Below are 16,392 nucleotides of genomic sequence, written 5' to 3'. Positions count from 1 at the left end.
AGAAATGTTATCTATACTGGTGCTGTCTAGGATCACGATGCCTATCCACTGTTTGCCTGCACATGGCTGAGCTTGTTAGACTTCTTTTGATGTGATTTGTGATACATGTGTTTGGCAATTGGTTCAGGATCAGTATTGGTTCAGACATCCCTGAGTGGGATTCTGACATTTGTAGATACACACCAGGGTGTGGCGTTGGTTATCAGGAAACTCACAGGATCTTATTTACAACTTTATCTGTGCTTCTCACAGGTGTTGAGTAGTGAAGGTGGGAGATGGGTAGATGAAAGGTATGTGTGAAGGTCATACGTGGGTTTGACAGTCAGGGAGTGTCACCGTGAGCCATGAGTGTTGTGTTGGTGGCATACACAAGTCAAGATAGTTGACACACACAGATGAGGGGCTGGTCACTATTGCTTATTACAGTTTATATCATCCTGGGCCAATGCATTGCTGTATCACAGGGCTATTGCATAGATGTTACTTTAGTTCAATTGTAATCACTGTGCCACCCATGTATGATTTGATGGCCTACGTGTAGTGTGATATCGGGTATCTCTTGCATGTCATGTACACATGTTAACAGCCATTTCTCCATGCTTTTTCTGCACTGTGCAACTTTAGGCTAGTTTAGTTATTATGATACAATGCTGCTGACTTAGGGTATGTGTATGAGGCTAAGTTTAAGTGTGTGAGCTGTCTGAAGGACTTAACATGCAGTGTGAACAGTTCCAATGTTGTTAATCTGCCCAATGACTCTTCATTTCTTCAATTACTCACTTTAATTCACATGAGTGGAAGGCAGGTGTGAGGAGGAGGAGGGTCGTCATGAGTCTCATGTGAGAGTTTCATGCTGTCAAGATGGATGGACTCTTCCTGACACTTTGGCATTCATTCACTACTTTGTAGTTGGTGCTACCTTTGTTGAGGTGGAGTAGTGGTGTGTAGGTGTTCTATGTGTTGGCAGTGTAGTCAGTGTTGTTGATGTATTGGATATACTCACATGGTGTCATTTATTGCAGCAGTACACTTGTGAGTCAAATGCACAGTGGTGCTTACTTTGAGTTTGCTGTTTGAGTCAGGAATTTCTTACTGTGTTGCATGGTATGGGCGGCCATTGTGTGATATGGTCTACTATTGTATGTGATGAACCTACCAATGCCTGCTTGGGGGCTGTGGTGATCTGTGATTATGTGGCAATGGTGTCTAATATGATGTACTATAAAGGGTATTTGGCCCGTGCACTGCCTAATTGAGTTCAATAAAGTGTTATTCAAGTTCAAATAGGTGCTTCTAAGGTGTCGCCCTTCACCATTGAGCGAGTAACATCAAATGAGAAAGAAGTGTGATCAGTTGGAAACTGATGACATCCCTTAGGGCACACTGGTTAGTGGTGGAATCCTCCTCTGTTGTTCAAAAAGTAAACATGAAAAGTTTTGAAGAGTTTATTGTCTTCTTGTCAAATGTAATCAAATTGTATCCATTAACAATAAAGTTTATCTTGAAATAACGTATTCAATCCCATTTTATAAGTATGCATAGTTAGATCCAGCTCCAATGCATTTCGGGCAACCCCCTTCGTCGGGGAGCATCTAAACAAAAACGACATATGTTGTACTATGTATAATGTTAGATGCCACACGTAAAAGATCAAAAAATAACTAGTGGAAAAGTCGCCCTAACCCAACCGCAGTGAAAATTCAAAGAAAACGATGTGGCTATGAAAGATGGTGTAGTTACCGAATTCGATGGCGGTGACTAAAAGTGAATGGTTCATAACAATAGGGTTTACCTAATATGAACAAGGTATCTGAAACGCTACTAGTAACTCTTTAGGGTAATATCATGACAATGATCAAAGCGGCAGTAAATGGAAAGCTAAAAACTGAATTCGCAAAGAATGGAAACATTAGTTGAAGCGGCTCGTCTCGGCTAAGTGAGACAAGCGGCCATAATTGTGCAAGCAATCTAGCAAGTCAACGTTTACTTACACGTCTGTTAACAAGGTTAATACACGATCGGCGTGGTCCTTAGGCTCGCGGAAGTGTTTAGACAAACGTGGGTGTTCCCTAACAGCTTTCATAAGAGAAATCACGGAGTGTCTCGGTCACATGGGTAAAGCGGTATGGTTATAGAAATAGGACTCAGTAAGGTAACGGAAGTGGTCAACAATAATATACAATGCGATCAAATAATACTTATACATGATTCACAACGTAATGACAGAGGAAAAAATAGTAATCGATGGCCAATAGGAACTGCAGAATAGAGATGCCCATGGATTTGGGTTAATGTCAAAGTGTCAATAAGTCACAGCTAGCATGCAAACTCAATGCATTCATTGAGTCCATAGGGTTTAATTGAATTTAGTCTATAAATCCAATAGTTTTCACGCTGGAGCAACATCCTGTTGTTGTCTCTTCCCTCTACTTTGTTGACGATTTCTAAAACCAAGAACTAATATGATGTGTCATCTACCTTAGCTCACTGAATCATTCCAACACCTTGTTGGACTACTGTGAAATGTACATACACACCCTGCTTGCTCTACCCTCCTCTGTTCCACATTGTATTTGGACTGACCCTTATTTGTGTGCAATGATGACTATTGGCATTTTGGAGGGACTCTTGCCTCACCCCACACTCATGATACTCTACAATTGCTGATGATCCTAATGAGATGTCACTATAGACAGTGTCACTACATATGACCTCTTGCAGCAGATATGTTGTGCTGAGTGGTGCTTCTATTTATGATACATGTGGTGTGGATGTTGGGATCTTGATCTTGCTTGTCTGGAACAATGTCCTGGAATCCTACTACATTGTGGGCAGGATTCACTGCTGCGGTGACATGACCGGCATGACTGGGCTAGTTGCAATAATTTCTATGGGGATGGGTGACCCCGATGCATAGGTGAAAATTTGTGACGTGCAAGACCTGTGTAATTGGACTTTGGGATATGTCCCTGTCTCCACCAGGGTATTCATTGTAGACAAGACACATATTTCAACGCAACAGTTGTGTGGTGGTGTTGTTTGCATGGGTTGTATGCAGGGATATGTTTTTGACATAACTGCGGTGTTGGCCACCACAGTGTCTTATCTGCTGGGAGTGGATCAGGTACAGCAGATGAAGGGCTTGTAGAGGAGGATCCATGGCGGCCAGGAACATGTGAAGGTGTCTCGAACTCGAGTTTCTATCTCCGCAGTTGTGCTTCCGCCATCTCCGAATGGCTGGTTTCTCTGCTGCGTTCTGATGGGCTGGTTGACGCATCGTGATTTTTATGGCAGTCCTAACGTCATTCAGCATGGCGGTCTTTCTCTATTGGCTCTCTCTGACACTGTTGCAGAACCAAAAATCTGGCTGATCCAGAAACTCTGCGACAGACGTGAAATGGGCTATCGTTGCCCATTGTAATATGACGGTTGCGAGGACCGCCGCAGGAGTAACCAAATGGACATTTTCCGCCAGCACCTCGGAGGGGCCTACAACCACCATCATAATCACCCCCAGAGCTTTCAAAGAGGAAGTCCAATGTTGTAGAGGTAATCTGGGAGACATTCCCCTTATTCTTGGTTTTGTTGTTGTAGAATAAAATGTTACATTTTCTGCAGTTTATATAGGGCCAGATGTATCAAAGGGTTTTATCCATTCTGTGTCTATGGAAAAATGTGTTCATACATATGGCACATAGTGTTTATTTAATTGTCCTTTCAATTTTATTGAGTTATTTAAGTTGTAGGTGTTTTTCATTGGTTGTTACTAATGTTTTCAATTAATTTAGCAGTTGTTTCCTTATATGGGAAAAGCTAATTAGTGTTTAGTTAAAACTCTTTTTTATTCTTACTTTATTTAAAAATATAATAGTATATAATTTGTAATGTACACTGATTCGAATGTATAATAATAATTATTTATTTATATATTCTGGTTGTAAGGAGTAATTTATTTGGGGGATTTATTTATGTTACCTTTATTTTTTTGATTTTAATTTATTTAACTTTTATTTTATTTATTTAATATGTTGCATGTGTTTGTGATATTGTTAATATTTTTTTGTTATATATTGTGTTATTAAAAATAGTTTTAATGTGTCGGTATTTATTGATAATTTATATGTGTCATTTTGTATGTTTATTTAATGTTTGCAATATTATTTATAACAATATTTTTTAATCGATATTAGTGATATCGATGTTAATGTTTGACGATATTTTTGTGTCAATATTTTTTTTTTAAATAAGTATAGAATATCGATATTAATTTTATCGATATGTGTGTGTTGATAATTTTGTAGGTCGATATTATGAGTGTCGATGTTATGTCAGTGATCCTACACAGCCAGGAAAATGCTTCTGCTGGACATATTATTGGAAAGGTACAAAATATTATTCTATTGCATGTTATGCGAGGGTAACTGTCAAAGAAACTGTAGTAATTGCTGTAAAAGAGCATAACTACCCTCCCAATGTAACCCTCCCAATGTAACAGAAATAGAAGTGAAAGAAGTATTAGTAAATATAAGAGAAGCAAGCACTAGTATCCAAGAAGCCACATCCCAAATACTTATAGATATTTTACCCCACATACCAGAACATATAAAAGGGCAGTCTCAATGAATACCCACCTTAAAACACCTGATAACCCAAACTAAGAGGACCATCAGTGACACCCTACCTGCTCCTTAAACATGCAGAATACAGATATCCCACCACAGCTTACAATGCTTACAATGACCCATAAAGAGGAAAGATTCCTATTATATATTAATATAAGTAATGACAAACGTATACTTATTTTTGCTAACCCTACCAACTTACTCAAACTAGCCCAGTGTCAAAACATGGGTGATGGATGGCAGATCAAAAATGAGTCCCAAACCATTCCATCAACTATTCACCCTACATTTTGAATTTCAAAATACTAATATACCTTTTGTGTATGCATTACTTACAAACAAACAAGGCAGTACCTACATGGAACTGCTAAACAACTTTAAGCAATACATTATTATTGACGTTGAGCAAGCTATGAGTCAATCTAAACTAAAAATATACCCTCACACAGCCACACAGTGATGTTACTATGATTTTAATCAAAGTATATAGCGTCACCTACAGTATATGGTGTCACCTATAGAAATCTGAACAATGGGCCTCATTACGAGTTTGGCGGTCCCAAGTTTGTGGCATCGTCATCAGATTGACTGCAGCCAACAATGTGGTACGACCGCTGTATCACAGGTTTTGTGGTTTGCTGAATGAAGTACAACTGATGCACCACTGACACCACCTACACCGCCAGCCCTTTGTTTACGGTGGTCAGGGAAAAGTAGCTGTCATAAGGCGGTACAGAGACGTTTACTGTCATCCAAATGACAAGTTGACTTTTCAATGAGCTGACCGTGGTGGTGGGACTGCCAGCTTTGAGTAGGCGGAAGAGAAGCACTTGAAGTGCATACTCGCCCATTTCCATTTCTTCCCTTCAATCATCAACTTGGATACCTTCTTCCATAGTCTCCCTTAACAGAAGCATCTTGAACCCGGAAGAAAACGACCCTGTTAGTGTTGAAATCCAGATAAGTCCATTTTGTACTACTTACCCGCTGAACTGGGCTCATATGGTCCAGACTCAAACAACGGGAAAGTACCTGTAGTAGGTATATGCATGTGTTATGCATATGTGTACATTGCAGTCAAAAAATACACACCTGTATTGACACATATCAATAAATAGGCACTGGCTTCAGAAACACCGCCGCCAGCCCATTGGGAACCTCAGAATACAACGGGCAGGAGACCCCCGCCCTGGCAGTCTTCTTGGAACCACACAGTGGCAGTTGGGTGGGTGGACCACCGAACTCGTAATCAGTCTCTAGGTGTGGAATACGCCATCAACATCCAATTTGCCTTTGAAATAAAAAAATAATGATAGCATTAGCCTATGTCCCTATGAAAGAAGTAGCCAGCCATTAAAACATCCTATAAGAAAGTCCCTATTACCAAAATAATGAAGACAAACTTACTCCCCTGATGGACTACTGTAAGGACAATGGGCAGGGAGACTGCATAGATCAGGACATAGATGCCAGCCATAATTCCACATACCATGGTGCAATGTCTATGACAGCACCTTGGCACAGTATGCAAAAACAAAGAACACAGTGGATGGATGGCATAATGATTTTCATTCAACCCCAGGTAGAAGGTACCCTACACTATACAAATTACTAGATGCCTGTCATGGGTAGCATCGGGCTTGCCACTGCTCAACCACATGAACCCTGATGTAAACCTGATTAAGGTTTTTACTGTAGGCACAGTGTTTATTTATAGCAACTATGCAGTGGTTAATATGCATGTGAATTATTGGTTGCAATAGCTTGTGCTTATTGTGCAATATGCATGTCAATTATTGGTTGCATTAGCTTGTGCTTATTGTGCACAATTCTGTTATACATTTTTGTGTAAGAAATGCTGAAGGAGCCAAGGCTTGTTTAAACATGCACTGGTTAAACAACATGTGAACCTTGTGCCAACTAGCAATATGAGAAGCGTGCAGCATTTCAACTGTCACGTTTCAACTTTCTCTGTGAGTAATGTGCTGCACCTCATCATCATAATTGCTTCAACGTGCCTCCACAGAAAGAATTTAGAAATCCTTGAATACATGTGCAACTTAATTTGCTTTAGTACTTGCTTATTTCCCTAAAACATGGCTCAACTGACAGTAGGACACGTGTTTTGTGCCTATATAAGACACATTGCACCTTCAGTCACTGCTTGGCTTTGTTTATTCCTACTGATCACTTGCCTGGCTTCAGCAGATCCTCGACTCCAGAGCATTGTGTTTCTCCTCTTCCTCCGGAGCTTGCTTCCTGCTGCTCAAAGACATTGTATTTCCTGTAAGAGAGGCACAGCACAGAAGGTGACTCAAGGTTATCTCATGCTCTGTGCGCAGACTGCAGACTCCTTTCCTCACATGATTAACCCCTTCGCTGCGGCGGCAATTCCGCCGCAGCGCTAGGGGGGATGGGGGGCCGCATGGCGCTCGCATGCTCGTGTCGGAACCGCTCCGTCACGAGCCTCGGGTGAGCTGTGCTTGTGACGGAGCGGTTCCGTCACGGCCCCGCCCGCTCAATAGAACGCGCCGCGCAGGCGCAGTGGCCGGGCTGTGACGGAACCGCTCCGTCACCAGCACAGCCCACCCGAGGCTCGTGACGGAGCGGTTCCATCACGAGCATGCATGAGGTTAAGGTAACAGATTTAACCTTTAAATACATTACAAGTAATCTGGCAGTGTTTAGGCTTTTAAGATTTTGGGCACAGATACCGCTCGTCGCCAAATTTAGGTAGTGAAGAGGCAGACAGCAGTGGATCCAATAAGTAGATTTATTACAAGAAAACAAGACACCTGAAACAACCACCAACAGGAGCAGACAGCAAGGCAACCTTCTTCTCCAGCACTGTGTACAAACTCCGCAACGTTCCCCTGATGACAGTCCTACATTCCAACATTAAAAACTAAGGGACTCATTTATGAGGCCTTGCGTCAGTTTTGCGCTTCTGATGCGTCACTTTTTGTGACACATAGGTGGCGTAAAACATATCTCCTGTTGTGCACTATTTACGAAGTGACGCATCTAAGCAGATAGGTCACTTTGTAAACCCCTGTGCTACATTATACCTGCGTGAGGTATAATGTATGCAGGGGGGCGTTACCACGCAAAAAACCTCTTAGAAGTGGCGCAGTGAAATCTATGAGATTTCACTGCGTCACTTCTAGGACACCGTTGCGTCAAAATCTTGTGCCTGCCTCACAGCAGGCATAGGACTGACGCAGGCCCTTTCACATGGGGCTTGCCCCATGTGAAAGTACACATTGCTGGAGTTGCGTCACTTTTGTGACACACTCCAGCAATGCATCACTTTTGCGCTTACAGATACGTCGGAAAAACTGACGTATCTGTAACTCCTTGCGACATGATGCGTCATACATTAAATATGACACATCAGATAAGTCGCAAGGAGTGCACACTGAGAAGTGACGCATCGCTGCTTTCACGCAGCAATGCATCATTTCTCATAAATGAGACCCTTAGATTCTAGTATAATTACATACTAACATTCAACTATGACTTACATTGGAATACTACACAGAGCACATGACTTTACAGCAATGAGCTCATGGTTTCATCCACGAGTCTTGAGACCGGTAGGGGTAAGTATTTCACTTCCCACTACCTATATTGTATAAATGTAAACTAACACTTCTTCCACAGGTATGCTACAGCGCCCAGAGCACATCACTTTATAGCAATGAGCTCATAATTTAGGCTTACGGTTTAATCCCGGAGTCTTCACACCAGTAGGGGTGAGTAGTTCGCTTCCCACTCCCTATATATTATAAACGCATACTAACACTACCTACACACTTATACTACAGCGGCTAGTATCCTACAGTGCCCAGAGCCCATCACTTTACAGCAATCAGCTCGGTTTGATCCACGAGTTTTCACACCGGTAGGCGTGAGTACTGCGCTACCCACTTCCAGTTTAGTATAAACGCACGGTACCGGTCAATAGTTCGCATCCCACTCCCTGTATGGTATAAACGCCTACTAACACTACTTACACATGTATACTACAGCGCCCAGAGCCATCCACCTCGATTTCATCCCCAAGTCTTCACACCGGTAGGCGTAACAACTTTGCTTCCCGCTTCTGGTATACTACCAACACACAGTAGCGGTCAGTAGTTTGCTTCCCATTCCCTGTATGGTATAAACGCCTACTAACTTGCACATGTATACTACAAACACAGGACCACATCACTTTACAGCAATGTCTTCACGGTTTAGACTCTCGGTTTCATACCCGAGTGTAGCACCATATCATATTAGCACCATGCCACTCTGAGCAACACCGCACTTTCAGACCGGTAACAATGACTACTTTGCTTCGCACTCCCCCACAAGGCTTACAGTGCTCCTACCCTTCTTTCCTACTATTTTCGCCCTTTTTCCCCTTACGCGCTTCAACGGAATCACAAAATGGCAGCCAACACTTCCTGGTTGCAACACCATCACAGCCAGTAAGTAGCAAGCTCCTGCTCGTAACGCCTCAGCCAATCAGATGGCAGAATTCCCAAATATTGATGTCTATAAATGTTGATATTTCTCAAAAACTACTGAACAGATTTACACCAAATAACCATAGGCATTCTTACTACACCAAGTCCCTTCTCCCTGCCAAATTTGGGGTAATTCCGTTTACCCGTTCGACCTGTAGCCTTCTCTAAACTTTCCTATGGAAATTAACATGGTGGAAACATGTTTTGGGACCCCTCTTTTATCTCGGCCTCCCCTTGACGAATCACCCCCAAACTTTCAACATAGGAGCTGATATGACGAAAGAATCCGTTTTCAAAATTTCATGAAGATTTATCAAATGATGCCAAAGTTAATTTATAAGCAAAACAAATAATGCTCTTCCTATGGAAACTCGGTCCTAACTCTATAACTACCTACTGGCGACCGCCAGTAGGTATTAAAGAACAAATTAAAATAGTTCCTTGATTCTTTTAGCTTTCAAAACTTCTGTCTATTACTGTCTTTCTAATTTTCCATATAAACAATTTTATTAATATTCAAGTACACATAGAAGTCAGAAATGCAACGCATTCTATCAACACACTTTCTAAAACATTCTACAACACGTGGAGGTTAAAAGTTCATCAATTTTGTTAAACCTAATGATATTTTTTTGCAAAATTTTCTCGAAGATTTAACTAAGCATGGGCGGATTTTGCGGATTCGCAATCCGGGAATTTGCGGATTTGCGGATTGCGAAAATCCGCAAATTCCGCGAATTCTCGCGGATTTGCGTATTTTTTTGGGGGGTGTGTGTTCGCACAGGTTTCTGCTAGTTTGCGAGGGTTTTGTACAATTTCGCAAATTGCGAACTTACTTGTCGGGTCGCCAGTTTTGCGAACTTGTTGTTTCTACGTGCCCAGCCTGTTTGCAAGGCTTTCTTCATCACTGCCACCCTCTGTCACCACTGGCACTCTCTTTGGTCACCCATGCCATCCTCTGGCTCACCCATGTCACCCTCTGTGTCATCACAGCACCCTCTGGTTCACCAGTGTACATTATTGGGGCAAAGCACTGCCATCCTCTGTCAACACTGGCACTCTGGTTCACCCATGCCACCCTCTGGCTGGCACACCCATGCCACCCTCGGTGTCATCACAGCACCCTCTGATTGACCAGTGAGTGTACATTATTGTGGCAAAGCCAAGCACACCTGCTAAGTGCTTTAAGTTTTGCAAACAACAACACCTGCCCTGCCCCAACTGACATTAATGAAGGCTGGCACCTGCTTGTCTGCTCCCTTTCCTTTTTGTTGCAATAACAGGATGCAATGGCATACTTGTAACTATTCTGTGACTGTCAGAGCAGGGTCACACAATAGTTGCAAGTAGGCAACCGGATTCTGGAGGGCCCCTTCAGGAAGCACTACAGGTAAATGGTTACAAATGATGAGCTCGAACTTTTGCACCTGCTCGTTGGTTTTGCTTTTGCAAAACTCGTTTTTCGGTAATTTCGCCCTATTCGCGAGGCGCGGCGTCGTGCGAAATCGACCGTGGAAGCCGCGAACTCGTGCGAGTTACCCCAAGGTTGAGTATGGGTGCCGCCATTTTGTTTGCGTGACGTATTTCCGTTTCCGCCCGCTATGTGTAATCTCGCGCAATGAGCGCCTTGCGAATGCAAGTTCGCACGAGTTCGCGAGAGAAATCGCGTGCAAACTTACTTACACGCACGTGTTCGGGCCGCCATCTTGTTTTTCATTCATTCCTATGTGTCTGGGTATGGTGTTTCTATCCTCTGTATATCTCTGCCATCCTTTGCTTGTTTTGATATTTTTTTGATCTATTTAACTTTTTTTCTATCCCTCTATTTTTTTAGGTCTATATTTTTGTGTTTTAGGCTACTTTTGTTTACTTTTCAACTACTTTTTTAAACTTTTATTTCCTTCTTCCCTACTCTTATTCTTTTTCATTTTGTCTCCTTACTGCTAACACCTGCCCAGAACATGGTGAAGACAGCTGTCAAGCTGGCCAAGACGGGCACCGCAGCCCGTGCCCGGCTCCGGTGTGGCCGCTCGAGGGCGGAAATGGTGGTGCCCCGGGAGATCTTCAGCCCTGAGGAGGTGGGCTCACTCGTTTTTTATGTGCAGCGCCGTCTTCCCAGGACCATCGCGGCAGGCGGCAGGATCGCTGCTGGTTATACCAACAGCCAGGAGCGACGGAAGCGGTGGGGACAGGTGTGCCGGGCCCTTTTTAACATCACGGGGGTCCAGCGCACCTACAATCAAGTGACCCACCGCTGGACCGATATCCTGGACCGAGAGCGCGACCTGCTAGACGTGCTGGGAGTGGAGGTCCCCGGGCTTGGTGAGTAGTAGTAGCAATTTTTTCATCACTCACTACTCTGTTTTTTCTCCTGCTCTGTGTGACTGTGTTATATTGCAAATGTTTGCTTTAACTTTTTTACAAAGAGCAATAATGCTGCTGATTACATTGATAGGAGAGGTAAATTAATATTTCAAAATCTTCTGTGCATTTCAGGTGCACTGTTCTCCTTCTCTGTGGCGGTGCCACTGCTTATTTGTTTTCTATTTTGTGTTCATTTAATTGGGCTGAGTAATGTATGAGTGTATTTTACAGAACTGCGTAATGCTAGACACAAAGGGGCAGATTTACAAGCCCCTTGTGCCACGTTTACGCTGCCTTACCTGACGCACAGCGACGTAAACGTGGCGCATCCCTGCGAGTCATGTACAACGTGATGCATCTAGGGAGATGCGCCACGTTAAGGCCTGGGCCTGCGTCACAATGGATGCGTTCCCACGCAGGGGGGGGTGGGGGGTGGGGGGGGGCGGTCAGGCAGCTGTGCGCCTCGCAAAAGTGCCTGCGTGAAATCTACAAGATTTAATGCAGGCACTTCCGCGACGCTGCTACGTCAATTCTTTATGCCTGCTTGCTTGAAGCAGGCGTAAGGACTGATGCGGTATGTTGAGTATTGGGCAGCCCTGAGCATTGCTAGAGTTGCATCGCGCCTGCGACGCGACTGTAGAGATGTGCCTCTCTTTCGTCACGAGATGCGTCACGCATCTGCCTACCCTTGCGCCAGGGTTTGCCGCATTGTAATTGCGGCGCATCTGCCGTGACGTAAGGTTAGTTTTGCGTTACGCATTTGTTCTGGTGCACATCTGGAGGTGTCCAGCTCAGAACTCGTAAGTATGCCCCTAAGTGTCAGATTAGCAATTACCTGCGCATCCCTGCAAAGTGTGCGGCACGCCAGCACCACCCATGGTGCGCCGTATTTACAATGCGGCACACCATGGTCCCAAAACGTCACCGAAGCGTTACGCATCGGTGCCGTAAAGGCGGCTCATAGATGGAGTTGCGTTGCAACGATGGCGCAGCTCCAGCAATGCTGCGTCAAGCTGTAAGTCTGCTTCATGCAGGCGCAGGGTTTCAGTGACGCATCATTGTCCTAAATGACTGATTGAAATTTTATATATTCCCCATAGCCACTTTTAGCATGCGTTCCTGCGTAGGAACGCCCTCCCTTGCGCTGGAACGCTCCCTAATGGCGCAGGGCTTTAGAATGGGATGCATCTCCCATATGCGTCACGTTGTTAATATACGCCACACCATGGCGCCTCTCTTGTTGTGGCGCTGCGTCACAAAAGTGACGCAAGAACGGAGCAAAAGAGCTGCAAGGGGCTTGTAAATCTGCCCCTAGAATAGAGGCTCAGGTGCAGTCCTTCCTTTGTAGCCCTCATTTTGGATGAAATAGTTGGTTCTTGTTCTTTCAATTCTTCACAAACCGAACTATGGACACCAAAGACCAGAGTAATAATATTTCAGAGTGGCGTGTTTGGCACACTGTATAAACCTGGTAGTGTCAGCGGCACGGAATCCTCCTTGCAAAAATTGCAAAACCTTTCGCTCAGTCACTCTAGTCTGGAGGACCAAAAACCACAGAGTCTATTCAAGTTTAAAAGCTTTATTAAAAGTTAAAGTAAACACATATATTAAAATAAAGTTAGTTGGAAATGGAAAAGTGCTTGGTGCTGAGTTGATGAGTAATGGAACACATTTCTTGTGGTCGAGCCGAGCTTTCACCTGGTTTGAAGTTGATGTTGCTCTTGTCCTTAGAAGTCCAGTTTCTGTCTGTTCAGAGAAAAATGATGTGTGTTAAAATTAATCAAGCATTCATCAATTATGACAAAAAAATGCAGCAAGACAACAACCTTCCCTGGAAGGATGGACATTTTTACTTTAGACTAGAGTAGACAGTCAATGAATTTTTCTGTTGTTTTCACATTTCTTCATTCCTAGACCAAATACTAGTGAGTGGTGTAATCTAACATTCTTAAATCTACTTTGTAGGTGGAACATCTGGTGGCGGGGCCAGCTCGGATGTGGTGGTGATCATTGACTCTGAGTCCGAGGACAGCTATGGGGAGAATGCGGCGCAAGAGGAGTCGGACCAAGAAGTACAGACTGTGAGGAAGGAGACAGTGGCGGTGGCGAGTACAGGTAAGCTGGATCATGGTACTATCTGACTCTTAGATAGGATATGATGTGTATCCAGTGGTGGCCCAGTGACAAATTACAATATGGTAATTACAGCAGGCTGGGACCGACAGACAGATAGAGGCAGAGACAGAGAGAGAGGAAGACAGAAGGAGAGAGAGAGAGAGGGAGGGAGCCAGAGGGAGAGAGAGAGAGGGAAACAGACATATCGCCTGGGCCTGGTGCAGATGATAGGGTTGCTGGTGTGGTTAACGGTTCAGAGGAAAAGTCACTCACTTCTGCCAGATCTCTTTCATATGAAAGGGCACCAAACCAAGGATACAAGTGAGTTGTGGGAAGGGAAATGGTGATTCAAGCGCCCCCCCTTGCCCCTCCCTGCGGACGCCCATGATACTGGCCTGAATAGTTTTGTACTGCGCTGGCTAGTTGTACTGTGACACAACTTCCTGCTGAATCTTTTTGTGTTAATCATATACTTAAAGAACATTGGTTACAGATTATGTCTTTCTTTCTTCATATAGTTGGTCATACTAAAACCTCAACACGGAGCAGGAGTATGAAGGCTGTACTGGCCCGGCAACGGAGGCTGGATGCCACTGTTGCCCAATATCGGCGGCTTGTGGAAATGGAGGGGGACGACACGCACTCCAGTGCATCAAATGTAACATCTGCATCCTCCTCCGTGACCCCACGTTCTGCCGGTAAGCGCAGTGCTCCAGCGAACCGGAGCCGTGCTGGAAGACGCCACCGCCGAGCAGCAAAGGCGGCACCTCATAGTACTGTTAAGGCTCGCTTGCGCCGTGCACTCCGCAGAGTGTCCGACCTAGAGGCGGAGGTCCAGAAATGGAACGAGTATCAGAATGTGGTGGAGGGCCTCCGCTTAGATCACGCCACCCTCCAGGAGAAGTACGATGCCCTGGCCCTAAGGCATGATGCCCTGGAGGCCAAACTCAACACCTTGCATCCCTAGAGTGTCCCTTGCCCCTTTTTTAGAGACTTTTGGGGGGTGGGAATTGGGAGTTGGGTTTTTTGGGGACTTTTGAAGGACTATTTATTTGTTGGGGTTAGGGAGGGTCTTGCGGGAGATTATTTTGTTAGGGATATAAATATACTTTTTCAAACTTTATCTGAGCATACCTGTTTTTTTACTACTTTTGAGCTTGGTGGGTGGTGGTTTTGCAGTAAGTTCATTTAACTGAACACTGTCATCGTGTTGGTTCACGTGCAATAGGCCAAATGTTTTCCAAAGTAAATGCCTGTCACAGAGTTTGTTAATTCAAGAGCCCTAGGACTTTACTACTAGTACCACTGTCACTCTCTCGCCTCTCCGAACACTCCATTATACTACCTCCCATCCAAACGCTTATCTTACCTGTAATTTGTGTTTGAGGGCTGGCTCCACCTGGAATTCACAGAGTCCTAAAGCGTTCCGCAGCAGGGCCACAACTGGAGTTTCCCGGCGTGGATTTTCTGCAAAACAAAAGCAATCAACATTAGAAATGTGGCAGCGGTGCTCACACACCACAAAAACATAGAAGCCCCACAGACAGCACCCCTAAGACAGGCAAGCGAGCAATAATAACGCCTAAACGTTCACGTGTAATAGGCCAAATGTTTTCCAAAGTAAATGCCTGTCACAGAGTTTGTTAATTCAAGAGCCCTAGGACTTTACTACTAGTACCACTGTCACTCTCTCGCCTCTCCGAACACTCCATTATACTACCTCCCATCCAAACGCTTATCTTACCTGTAATTTGTGTTTGAGGGCTGGCTCCACCTGGAATTCACAGAGTCCTAAAGCATTCTGCAGCAGGGCCACAACTGGAGTTTCCCGGCGTGGATTTTCTGCAAAACAAAAGCAATCAACATTAGAAATGTGGCAGCGGTGCTCACACACCACAAAAACCTAGAAGCCCCACAGACAGCACCCCTAAGACAGGCAAGCGAGCAATAATAACGCCTAAACGTTCACGTGTAATAGGCCAAATGTTTTCCAAAGTAAATGCCTAACCAATTTCATCCCTTAATAGACCTTGCCAGCAATGGCCCAGCCAAGACCCGTAAACCCAAGCGCAAACAAGTTTGACACCGCCAAACAGCCAAAAATGCAAATCGGGGAAAAAAAGTCACACACAGCAAAATGTATTTAAATGAGGACTCACTACTTCCAGTCCCTCTTTAGGGGACTCAACGTAAGTTTCTTCATTGTGCAGAATCCAGGCATCAGCATTACGGGAAATGGATAGGATGAGTGGAGGAGGAGGATAGACGACCAGGACTGAGTTCTTGTCAACTAACTGTTGTGAACATGAGGAATGCTGCGGCATCAAAATCAAGACAGTTCTGCTGATGGGCTTGTTGTTGTGATGGGGTGATTACAGTTTTGTTGTGAATGTGATGAAGCACTTGCTAAACAAAGAAAGACAGACACACAGGAATAAAAGTGAATAAGGAGGACTAAATTTACAGTTAATGAATCATTGACTCATTTTCAGAACTCGCTGTCAGGGAAGCAGAACTCGTCCTCATACTCTGCTAATTCATCAGTCAGTAGTACTTCTGGTAACTGAGGAGAACTTTCCTCAGGTAGGTCGGTGTCCTCTTCTTCCTGCGTGCATTCTCGTACTTTGTAATCTGGTGGTATGAAGTGCTGGTTCATCTTTATCACGGTGAGCCGCTCCACATTTGCAGGCAAGAGGCGGGACCTTTTGCAAGTCACAATGCCACCAGCAGAACTAAAAACACGTTCTGAAGACACGCTTGCGAGTGGGCAAGACAAG

The sequence above is a fragment of the Lissotriton helveticus genome, chromosome 3_1 (genome assembly GCF_964261635.1).
Source record: "Lissotriton helveticus chromosome 3_1, aLisHel1.1, whole genome shotgun sequence".
NCBI lineage: Eukaryota > Metazoa > Chordata > Amphibia > Caudata > Salamandridae > Lissotriton > Lissotriton helveticus.
This window is presented reverse-complemented; position numbering follows the sequence as displayed.